The following is a 12,373-nucleotide window of genomic DNA, read 5'->3' as shown; positions in this document are numbered from 1 at the left end:
GTGTGTGTGTGTGTGTGTGTGTGTGTGTGTGTGTGTGTGTAAAGGGTGTTTTATGCCATGGGCCGGGGTGATTTTGTGTACTTGAGTGTCAAGAAGAGTTTGATGGGTTTTGATACAACATATGGCAAGTATATTAGAAGACAAGAAAAAAGGTTTTGACATGAGCTGGAAGACTGCTGCTCAAATAAAAAATAACTCTGATGTTGCCAACGTTTGACAGAACTGAAAATATACAGCGTGTTTATTGAAAAAGTAGTGATATATGTTTTACAGTTAAGATCATTTTAAGTTTTAAATATGAAACTGATCCTCATCATCTTATAGTTTAATAGATTATTGAAATTATGAACCTAAATTAAAGCGCATAACACCTCAACTTGGAAACTCATTAGAGTAAAAGAAATGTACTACAATTAGGGAGCATTACAAAGAAATTAAAAATACATTTCATCTTTTAAAAGTAATTATTTTCAGATCTCTGTATTCCAGCTGGTTAATAAGAAAAACTAAAAATCATTTTTCTCTTATCGCAGTCATGCAGCTCCTCCTGGGATGGGACTGTTAAAGTTTCTCTCTCCCTAGAGTCCTGAAAAGGCAGCATCCTCCCCGTGCTTCTCCCTGTCTCAGCTGCAGGTAACATCCCCAGCGAGAGCTTGTGCACGCGCCGTACAGTAGGAAGTCCTAACCGTTCACACAGGCCACGTGTGTCTGCTGTCTGACAGCAGCGCTGATCCGGCCCCTATGAGTGAGATTGATAGGGCCTGTGATCAGGGACGCCGCGCTCCCTCCATCGCCGGCGAGATGGATCACATCACGCCGCCGTCTCCTCCGCTTCCAGGATAAATGAACTGAGGGGGAATCTATCACTCCCCGCAAAGGAGAGAGAGAAAGAGGGAGTGACGGAATACCTTACAGAGATACTGACGAGGACGCAAAAGTAGAATGGGGGTGGGGGGTTAAAAAAGTAAGAAAGACAACCTGAAAACGAGTCAGAAGGGAGGAAGTCTGGTGAAATAAGCGATTCAGACAGGGGCAGAAAGAGGCAGACAGAGAATGAATCGGTGGTATGATGGAGACAGCTGTGGTGGCCTGCTGCTAGGTCAGCCCCCTSCCTTGCCCCGCAGTCCCCCCCTCACAGGTTAGGTGTTAGGGTGTGGGCTTTTTTTTTTGTATTCGGCTGTCAGCCAGCTATTTGTCACAGTGAGCGATCTGATGCGCTGCTGAATCAATCACGCAGAAGCACTGTGGGTTGTGTGTACTGTATGTGTGAACATGAAACCGTGTTTGTGCACATAAATACACGAATATGTGCGCACGTAGGTGCAAAGCCAGAAAAAGAATCCCTCTCAGCAGGAGAGCACCCTGAACGTGCTTCTTATCATCCAGTATAATAACTGTTTTTAGGTGGGACAGGTTTCCTCGCCTCAGACTCATTCTTTTTTTTTAATCATCCTTTCCAGTTGTGACAATCATTACTCAGTCCCATGACTCTCTCCCTCTTGCTCATTTGGCCAGGCATAAATTAGACTTTGTCATGGCTGATTGAATTGGCACCTTATTGCATTAAGCCATGGCTTATTAAGCAAATGCTCTTAAGACAAGCCTTGCTTAAGTGGGTGACAGCGTCTCAATTAGGTCGTCTGTGAAATATGCCCAAGCTAATTGCCCCCCAAACACAAGACTGAGAAACGGATTAAAACTTATCCAGGTTGACTTCCATGGACATGATTTTGTTGACAGGTGTCGCAGAAGTCAAAACAAATGTGCACAAGAATTTCTGAGGCAGCTGTAGTTATTTGGACTCTGYGTGCACTTACTGTATGATTTCTTTACAGTGTTTTGTATGTATAATATGCAGATAATTGACATTTTGCTTTTGCAGAATATAGCTCTCATGTGATCCCATTCTCCATCTATCCAGCTAAAATAATAGCTTTAAAAACCRTTCACCTATGATTATAATTGATTGATTGGTGTGTCCTTAACTTCTTCCGCCTTTCAATAATCCCAACATGTCTCTCGAGTGGCTTTAAGCTGTCTTTATGAGCGCCTGCTTGCATACTTTATGATTGCCTGATGTGAAAATGGCAATGGTAGTATGAGAGGGTAATTTGTCGCAACCCAACAAAGAAATGTTGTAACAATTAATCACATTGTGAACACAGAAGAACATTGTAATTATGTTCATTAAATGGTGAGCACAAGAGCAATTATCTGGCATCAGCTTGAGTTGTCACAGTCACGTCAAGCTAAGATGTTGTAATAACTCACCACTTAAAAAGCATTATCCCCTCTAATTTAAGAGTCTTATGGGTACGGACTGATATGAACATATAGATGATTTGTTATGAGGATGTAACATATCATTGGATGGATGTTTTTTGCCACAATACTTTATCAAAAATACATACTTTAAATACAAATGCATCCAGGGTTTTCTGGTCTCATCTCCCTGAAAGGGTTGGGCATTTTCCATGTTTAATACCTTGAACCTTCCTGCTGCCTTTTGCTTAAAAATGGCAGATGAAATCTCAGTTTCAAAACAGAGACCTCATGGTTTATTTCTTTATGTTAACAGTACCTATCTGATTAACTGACAATTGATTAACTTTTGTATGGCATGGGATGAGGGCCAAAATTAAGACTATTGCACAACCAGCAGTTGCTACATTCTTGTAGCAGGATGCTATAGCTCTTTGTAAGCCAGCTATTGATCTGATTAATAATAGGCCGGCATTGGTAAATGAACAGCTGGCCCTAGTAACTGAGAGGCCGGCACTGGCAAATGAGAAGAAGACTATTCATTTGTGTTAGCATCAGAGAGGCTAGCAACAAGCATGGATAAGCTGGTGTTATCTGTGAAAACGCCAACCACTGAACACTCTGCCACAGCCTCCCCAATTGTACCAACTTATTCTCGGCCTTTCCGTTCACTTTTTGTCCAATCAGTCCAACAGCAAGAGAGGACATACATGAATGTGACACTCTTCCATGCTAACATCAGCTTATTCATGCTAGTTRCTGGTCCCTCCAATGCTAGCTCAATAGTATGACTATGATTGTCACTAGCAATAGAAAACCTTTGAACATAATAGGTCACAAGTTGCCYTCTAGAAGGATGTCAAATCATCAATCAGTGTGATTACATGAGCTATAATCCTATAAATATTCCCTTTGTATGAAATGTTGATTTTAGGGAAGAAATCTGTGAAACTCAAATAATAAACAAATTAATTAAAAAAATAAAAAGAACTTACCGGTAACATACCCTTTATAAAGGAACTTTATGTGTTATAATTTTTCAAATTTATCAGAGTATCTCAATTCAAAACACTAATATTACATAAAAATAAACTACAGAAAGTTGTTAAAACCTCTCATCCTTCAGACATTTGTTGGACAGTGATGCTGCAGGTTAAAGTGCAGGTTTATTGACAGTTGGCTGGATGACTTCTTTTTGTGTAAAGGCAAAACTGGAGGTTAAAACACAATTAAGTTTCATGCCATGATGTATTTAGTAGATGCATTTTATGTTGGTTGTTTCCAACCAAATAACTTCTCTTGTAAAATACAGCTAATTTAACCAGAGAGCTGAATATCTTTATAGTCAACGTGTTTTACTGAGTGGCACACGTGCTTGGTTGTAATACAGTAGAATCCCCGAACCATTGCTTATATTTTTCGGTCTTAAATTTCATTCAAGGTGGTATTAAAAAGGTCTTAAAAAGCCTTAAATTTGACTTGCTAAAACCTGCAGATACCCTGCCTCATACCACACCATGTTTTTGGAGCCAACCCGAGATCATTTGTCTTCATTCTGGAGTTAAATACACCCAGTCTGACCACACCTGTACATCAATGATATCAGTATTTGAAATACGTCCCATTTGACATGAAACAAAAACTGTGAGGCTCAGTGAATCTGTGAACCTGCTGCTGAAACTTACAAATCCTAGCCTTGTACACACCAAACCTGGAAATGTCATTGATTTTATTAGACTGATTGGCTTGGTCTGTTCTGAAAGWCAGTCTGCCTGCCAATCAAATGAGAATGTCTAAAAAGAAGAAAAAAAATCATCTTGAATCATGTGGGAGTAAAAATCAACCTGACAGCAGAGCGTGTGATTGGACAGAACTGTGTCAAAATGTGTGTGAAGAGTTGAGTACTTCTGGTTATTTTCAAATTAATAGATACACTTCAGAAACCACCAGGCATGAAAAATAATTGGTACTGAGGAAGAAGATCCCCAGTTTATTTAAATCAACAGGCGAAAGGCGCAGGCTCATCGTCGTCTTGTGAAGAYGTATGTCTTCAGTTTTCTCCGGACATCATCACTTCTCTGTCTCTAGTTAAGGCACAAGCTGCAGGTGTCTCAATGAGGACATGGGAAGAGGGAGATAAATAGTGTGGGCTTTTTATCACCAAAGCCCTCCTGCAAACAGACAATAGCCACATAGGTCTTATTTTAGTCACTGTCTTTTGTAGCTGCCAACCTTCACAAGCTTCCTCTCTCCCTTTACTCTTTTATTTTCTTGTGTTTTTCCTTGGGCTCAGTTCTCTCTTCCCTTTTTTTCTCTTCTCTCTCAATTGCAAGCCTATTTGGAGCATGTTTGTTTTCACGCTTTCTCTTCTCTTTTTTTCAGGCCCCCAACCTCCCCCCACCCCTTCATTCCTTTCCGTTGCTCCCCTCCTCTCCCCCCACAGTATGTGTGAGTGTGCTGTGCATCCATCGATGGATGCGAGGCGTGTATAACCTCAGGTAAGCTCAGTGATGCATCCTGACTAGCCAGTGTGTCTGTGGGAGGCTCTGGCTCATCTATGCCTGCATCCCTGTAGCCTTAATCTGTGACAGACCATTTCATAATCACAGCCAAGGGGGCTTCTCTCTCTCTCTCTGCGTCTCTCGCTCCTCCTCCTCCTCCTATCCTTCTTCGTATTCCTGTGCTCCTCTTTCTCTTMCTCTCTCCCTCTTCCTCCTTCTTCTATTTTTTTTCTCTCAAAGTGCAATAATTCACAGGCATGCACCCTCCCACAGGCGGATTAGCAGGCGGCGTGCTCATCCTACATAATCGCAGCACAATGAGCCCATACGTGCTGCCGTCGCAGCCACGCCATAGGGCACAATACATCTGCACCCCCCCCCCACTTCATTAAATGACAGGACAAAACGGACCCCATCTTGCACCCACCACCTGCAGAAAAGGCACGCCGGCGAGGGCCCAGTGTTCCCCATCAGTTTACTGAATAGTAACTGGAAGCATTGGTGATAACCTGCTGTGATTAAAAGACTAGAGTTCCTTCTTGTGATACTTATAGAAACAAACTTTTTATGTGATACGCTAGGTAAAAAACTTTTTACTGGTAGAAAAGTCCTGTAGGAAAATTTAGTGTTCGTTAAACTGGAATCGAGACGAAACCACATAAATATTGAATAAATTAAAATGTGAAGAGAATTGGAACCACACAACCCAGATCTGGTTACGAGCGAAGCTTTTATTGYTCCCGACTGGAGAAGCCAAGCTGTGCTGAAGGCAAAACAGAAGTTCCAGTCTTTTGTACAAACATGGTTCTTCAGTGCCTGGTGCGCCCACTACAGGCCTAGGGCTGCATCGCAGGCCACTCGAACAAACATTACCTTCCCTGATGAATTGATAACGGTTTTTCTCTGTGTTGTTGGTGGTTCGGGCATGTATCTAAACTATTTTAATCTAGACATAACAATCGTCAAACAATAGATCACAAAAGTCAATACTTAAAGGCACAGTGTGTAGGATTTGTTGTTTTCAGCGACATCTAGTGGCTGAGTGGTTGACTCATCCTCCCTGGCAACCCCCCACCCCCACCCTCGCTTCCAAATGCAAAGTAGTTGCTACGGTGTCTCTCAGGTGTCAAAAACCTTTGATAATTGCAACTGCGATGTCTACCAGCAGCTCCAGGGCTAGTGATGTTTCAAGTGGTAAGATTATGAGYTTTAATAAGTAAAATTATCCCAGCTACAATGACAGACAACAAATATTACATTTATAGTATTACAACTAAAACTGTTTTTGACGCYGCCACCGCAGTTTGTTCTTCATGAGCCTTCATAGACAAGATGGCGGCTGCCTGTGTGGCGACCAGCGACCATGGAGATATAAACAGCTTTTTATAAGGTAAAAATAATAAAACAAAGTCTTTGTCTGCAATGATTAGACATGTTTTTTTTATTATTGTCATTAGTGATTATCTCAATTTCGGCTAAAAGAATTGACAAAATCCTACGCACTGTGCCTTTTAAAGGGAAACTAAAAAATGGTGTAGTGCTATTAACATTAGTATCTAACCGATTAATTCCTTCAGTCCTGTAACCAATATATAAAGTTTTAGTCATCTTGATTGGTTAGTATTTGGATAATTTTTTTACAAGTAAAGAAAACGGTATAAACTCTTTCTCCCAAAGTCTTCCTTTGAACTACAACAAATTGAGAATTTATTCTTTATTTTACATTTGAGCACGTCTCTCTGCACATTTCTTGCTTTTTTAAAAATGACCAGCTGACCATGCAATATTAACCCGTAGTTTAAAAAAGAGCACACGGTATTTCACCATCATTCCACTGGATGTTTTTTGTCCTCTAAGATTAGTTAGCATCGCCCCCGTCTTATAATTTATTTCCTTTGTCAGAATAATAGCTGGGCTGATTAGCATCATTGTTGCCTTTGGAGAGGCTAAACATCATTATTCTTTTCAATCTGTTTGAGTAATTAAACCATTTGGGAGAATCATTTCTTGGGTTTCGCTGATTTGGTCAGAAGACAAAAAAAAAAAGCTGCTGTTAAACGCTGCAGCTATATGTGTTGTTACATTTATGTATTAGCTTTAAAGGGCTTAAGTGTGAAGCTGTGTACAACTGCTTTGGTAACGGAATGTCAAATAGGATCCATCGCTCCATTCCAATGCATTTCATATAATACTGTAATGAAAGGCGAGGATTTATACTGCATTAGTATCAAGCTCCATCAGATTTAAAGCCATAAATCCATTCCATATCCTCCAAGTTTTCCTCTTAACATTTTCTTGGCGCTTAATTTAATTTTCTCTGAAGTGCCAGGCATTTGCTGTTCTTTGGTGTCAGGTGAATAAAATAATTTGCACATACTTTGCTCCTAAACTGTGGAAATCCAGGAGGCAACTGCATGCTTTGCTRTATCACACCAACACACCAAATCTCCTTTTCACTGGTTTGGTCTTATAGAAACGCACCATTAGGTTCCTTTTGACGACATGATGTTAAAATGCCAGTGACTATCCAGTTTTTTAAGGTTTTATCTAAACCAGATCTGCTACGTTAATTGTACCAACCTTATTCTCACTTATTTCCCAAACAGCCCAACAGCACATGAATGTGTCGCTTACCAGGATCTAATCAAATTGCTTCAGGTTTTGGAAAGACTTGACCTGTATGTAAAACACATAAATGCTCAGCCTGATATAGCTTCCTCTCTTCTTCTTATCCCTTTCTATTTTGCTTGCTCAGCACAAGCCCACACTGCGGTAATCCTTCACAAGTCAGGAAGRAATGAGGGACACAGGGCGGGTCGCAGCTGGAACACATACAGTCGTGCATAAGTTATCTCGGAGATTCTGCCCCTACCTGGGCTTACGGGCAGATTGCATTTGCAATTTGGCAAACCTCACGGCCAAGTGTAGCGGAGCGTTCCGCAGCGAGGGCCTTTCCACACACGCAGGTTGAAACACACAGGACTTCATTAAAAGCATCATTTGAGGAAGATGGGCTCTATATCTAATCCACATGCACGTTCACCCCCTTCAGCTTCACAGCTGAAAAGTGGCTTGTTAATCTTTGCTTGTGGAGAGGAAGATGCTGAAATGCACAGCAAGGTAAGAAGGCACATAGTCTGGTAACATTCTGACATGTTTGGGCACATCTGTGTTTTTTTACATTTTTTACAGCAATAATTAAAAGAAAAACATACATTCCCTATTTGCCTATCAYCTTTGTTTCTTCATATGTGTTGTGAGGGCTGCCCCTGCTTTATATATCATCTAAAACATATAAAATGCATATAAAGTGAGGAAGAAACACTGAAATAATACAAAATGCAAGTTATAAGAAGCTCTAATCCTATTGGTTGTCTGGGGCTAAGCACTGGTAATGATATGCTGTTGTTGTCTCTCTTTTGGTTTCTCTCCTTCTGTCTCTTCTGCTCTCCCTCCCTCGCTCATGTCAGTCTCCTGATTTATGACTCTGTTTAAGTGAAGGCCACACGTATCTCCCAACGCCGCTATTTGTTTCAGCCCCGCGTCATTTTTCCACCCTGCCCCCTTCGCGGGCCAACCAGTAACCAACAAAAATTAACCCTTGGCTCTTATGTTGCACAACAAAGTGGGTTTTGCGGCTCCTCTCTTTGGTGTTTGCAGTGGCTGCTTCAGGGAAACTCGATGGGGGGGGGGGCTGCACGGCGACTCCACCGTCGCTCTGACAAAGCGCCCCGGGATGCTCAGCCCTCCTCTGCTGTTGTTGCAAATGCATTTGAGAGGTAGAAAAATGGCATGCCACAAAGATGCCATTAATAATGCTCACACGCAAGGTTTTCTTGACGTGGGGAAAAATGGCCGACGTCACAAGGCCCTTTTATCAACCTAATTTCATAAGAGGATTCCATGTCTAAGCAAGGAAAAGTGGCTATTTTTCCTCTTCTTTTATCTTGTAAACAGCCATTACTTGGAAAGGCATACAGGCCTGCTCTGGCAGTAAGTGGATATGAATTTCAAGACCAAACCCATCCTTTTACATCAGCCCCTCTCACAAGCACTTTGACATAATCGTGACATAAGACAGCCTTATGTTTTTGACTGCACTTTGGGTTCAAACTGTGCCATAATTCATTGTGTTTTCTTGATGAGACTTTTTTTTCTTTTTTCGTTTGGTGATACTGAAAATTAGTTCTTATTGATTTATCCCACAAACTAAAGCAATTGTTTGACTAAATCAAAGAGGCAGCTGGAGCCACAATTACATATTGTGAGCGTGATTGTGTTGCCATTGATTCTAAATGTCTGAAACACCATGAGGGATGCATCTGACTCGGCTTTGTGTATTGTGCCTTTTCCCTGCTCCTCTGCTGTATCGCACTGTATTTGCACTTCTTCTTTCCTTTTTCCCTGTCTGTGCCTTTGTGGCAGGATGGCACGGAGGAGGCTGTTGTTTACCCTGATAAGCTGCCCATTGTCTCTGGTGGGAATTCCCTTTGGGAGACAGTGGCACGGGAACGAGACTCTGCACAGCGCGGAAAAGCTAACTGCAGAGGCACTAGAGTAGCGGTGGTGGGGTTCTTTCGCTCGCGTCCTCTGGGATCTGGTGCCAGGGGTAAGGTGGCCATCCTCTGGGACTGAGAGAGATGGCAGTGTAAAGAAAACAAAAGGGAGAAAGAGAGAGACTGGCAACAGAAGAGGTAAGGAGGGACAGACAGTAGATAAAAATAGAAGACAAACATAACAGGGTGAGACTACAAAAGTAAAAAAAAGAAAATCCCTCAAAAGTGAAACTACAAACATTAGAAAAGTTAAAGAAATACTACAGCAATGAATAAAATACCAAATTAAATGCCTAACATTAAAAAAATATACATTTTGACTGCTGCTTTTCACAACAGTTTAACTGAAGATGGTGAGGTGTTAAAGAAGATATTATGCAAAATCCACTTTTTTAGCCATTTCAGCAGATGCATTTTTTGTGTACTTGGCGTCTCTAGCAGTGCAGTTTTCTCTATTCTCTATTAAGTTTTCTGAACTATTATGTCACAGAATTTGTGACAAAACGTCTAATTAAGGTCTGGACTTACCAACTACAATTTCATCGTCTTATTCAACACGTAAAGCTGGATGGACAAGTCTTCCATTTTTGAAAGAGGGGCTTGTGGAGTTACAAAAAGGAGGAATTTAGACCAAAACATTGAAGTTCCACTTTATATAGACCCAAATGAATGATTTAAATGTGAAAAAGAAGGATTTAAAAGCTTAAAATGTCTCTTTCAAACCACTACTTAAACTTTGCCTAATTCTCTGTCATTTTAAGTTATAGACATTTTACTCTKGGCAAAAAAATATAGCAGCCTTTTAACACCTGGATGATAAAAATGGAAGTCAAAATATTTTTGATTATTTTTTTATTTAGAAATTAATTCATTTTATTAAAAAAAACAACTATATACAATAGAAGAAAAAAAATAATGAAATGAAAGGCAGTAGAAAGAATAAAACAATCATAATATCTGCCTCTTTTTTTCCAGGAATACATTCAAACGAAAGAAATAAATAAACTTTTACCTGTTAGTATTTAATTTAATTACTATTAGCATGGCTAATTACCATTAAATAATAAAGGAAGAAACAGACAAAAAGAAAGTATTGAAAGGGTTCACTCCTTGCATTTTTTCCCCCTAAAACCAGCATTTCTGTAGGAACACCAAACTTTCCTGCTCCTCTGCACAGCAGTTTGCGTTAACTCGAGGCCTGGCTACGCTCGGGGCTGGAGTGGAAGGTGTGCCCCAGCTCAGGTGTGCTGCTAGCAGACGCAGGGTGCTGACAGGATGGGTTAGTCTGCTGGCTAGATTGAACCTGACAGTAGTGAAGCTCGCAGGGCCCAGTTGGCAGGTTGGGTGCTAAGGGCCTTACAGTGAACCTAAAGCGTGCAGGACTCAAAGGGGAGAAAAGCGCTCACAACCACATTGAGTCACATCTCAAGTCGAACAGAATGAACTGCTGGTCAATCAGCGTCACTCCCCGTTGCTCCGCAGTGTAATGATGACAACAGACGACAACTTTGCAGGTTGTGTGTTCTCAGTCTTCTAAGAAGTAAACATTTGATGTTTTCAAAATAATGTTAACATGACATCCTCTCTCTATTATTAATTTTTTTATACACAACAGATATTCCTTTAAAAGACAAAAAGCCCTTGTTTTTTTTTAAAGTGGACTAAATGGTAGTTTAGGAGCAGTGCACTACTGTGGGAGAGGCTGAAATGCCATTGGTTAAGATAATGTAAGGGAGAGATGTAAAGTTCATTGGAAGAAAGCCTAATGCCTTTTTAAGGTGAGCCGTTTTAGCACGCAACTGCATTTGTATATGTCTGTGTRTTTACCCGCGAAGGGAGGGAGGTGACCTTTCCATGTGGAGATGGTGTCTGCATGGAAATGCTGCTTGCTGCATCCTAATGGCCACCCAGGGCCACCTTGCCTCCACGGCCGTCCTGATATTTGCCTAAACGCTGGCTTGGTGAAAGGTTTTATTTTTTTATGTTTTCACTTCTTTTTTTTTAAAACTCCTACGCCTCCCGGAAATATTTGCAGAATTTCTTGTGAACGGGGGTTCTCAAGGAAAACGTTTGATGTTTTGTGACATTTTTCAAAATGTATTAATATTTTAATTGATGAAACTGTAGTTTATTACAAATACCTTTCAGTTTTATGTATTTTACAGTAAAATAAGGTCTCATTAAATCTAAAGAGCATATTGTTTTCAGAGTGCAACTTTTGCAAAGTTGTGTGCTTCTTTTTCAAATAAAAGCCTGTCCAACACGYTCGACAGAATAAGACTGACACAGTATCATTAGTGATGCTGCTCTCAGTGAGGGTTAAGGCAGAGGTCTTCCAGTCAACATGGCTGCCTGCTTCGTGCTGCTCTCTGGATCATTAGGAAAATGAACGACTGGAGGGTRGTGTGTGTGTGTGTGTAGGTGTGTGTGTGTGTGCGTGTTTTTGTGCCGCTGGGCTTCGGACAGCCTGATTACTCTGCTCTGTCTCCTACTTACCTGCCGGCCCACTGACTTACCTTCAGAATACTAACTCCCTCCACTTTTCAAAACACACAACATTTACACACAAACACACATTGGATGGTGTCTGGATGCTGGTAATTTTTTCTTTTTCTCTTTTTTTTTTTTTTGGTCTAGATTAATCTCCGCAAAACTTCTGAATATATCAAATCTTGACACATGATTCTGGGCCAGCAAATCTATTCCTGAGGGTGTCTGTGCACCTCGCAAAACCCTTTACTACCACAAGTCATTCTCTTCAGTTTTATGTCTTTATCCCCAATTGTATACTTGGAGGCAAATGGCACACATGCATTTTAAAAGCACATCAGTGTCTGGGGCAAAAACCCTGAAAGGTGGGGAAAAAATTGCCGGATCAACGATTGATGTCAGAGGAACAACTCTGAGCATGGGGCCGGGGATTTTTCTCTTCTGCAAGGGCATTTGTGCGAGCTGTCCCCATTAACAAGCTGAGGAGGTAATGTTGGTGGGTGGACACAGTGTGCATGTCTCTTAAGTGTGTGTTTGTGTATGTGTGTGTGTGTGTGTGTGTGT

Source organism: Austrofundulus limnaeus, unplaced genomic scaffold (assembly GCF_001266775.1).
Source record: "Austrofundulus limnaeus strain Quisiro unplaced genomic scaffold, Austrofundulus_limnaeus-1.0 Scaffold143, whole genome shotgun sequence".
Lineage (NCBI taxonomy): Eukaryota > Metazoa > Chordata > Actinopteri > Cyprinodontiformes > Rivulidae > Austrofundulus > Austrofundulus limnaeus.
This window is presented reverse-complemented; position numbering follows the sequence as displayed.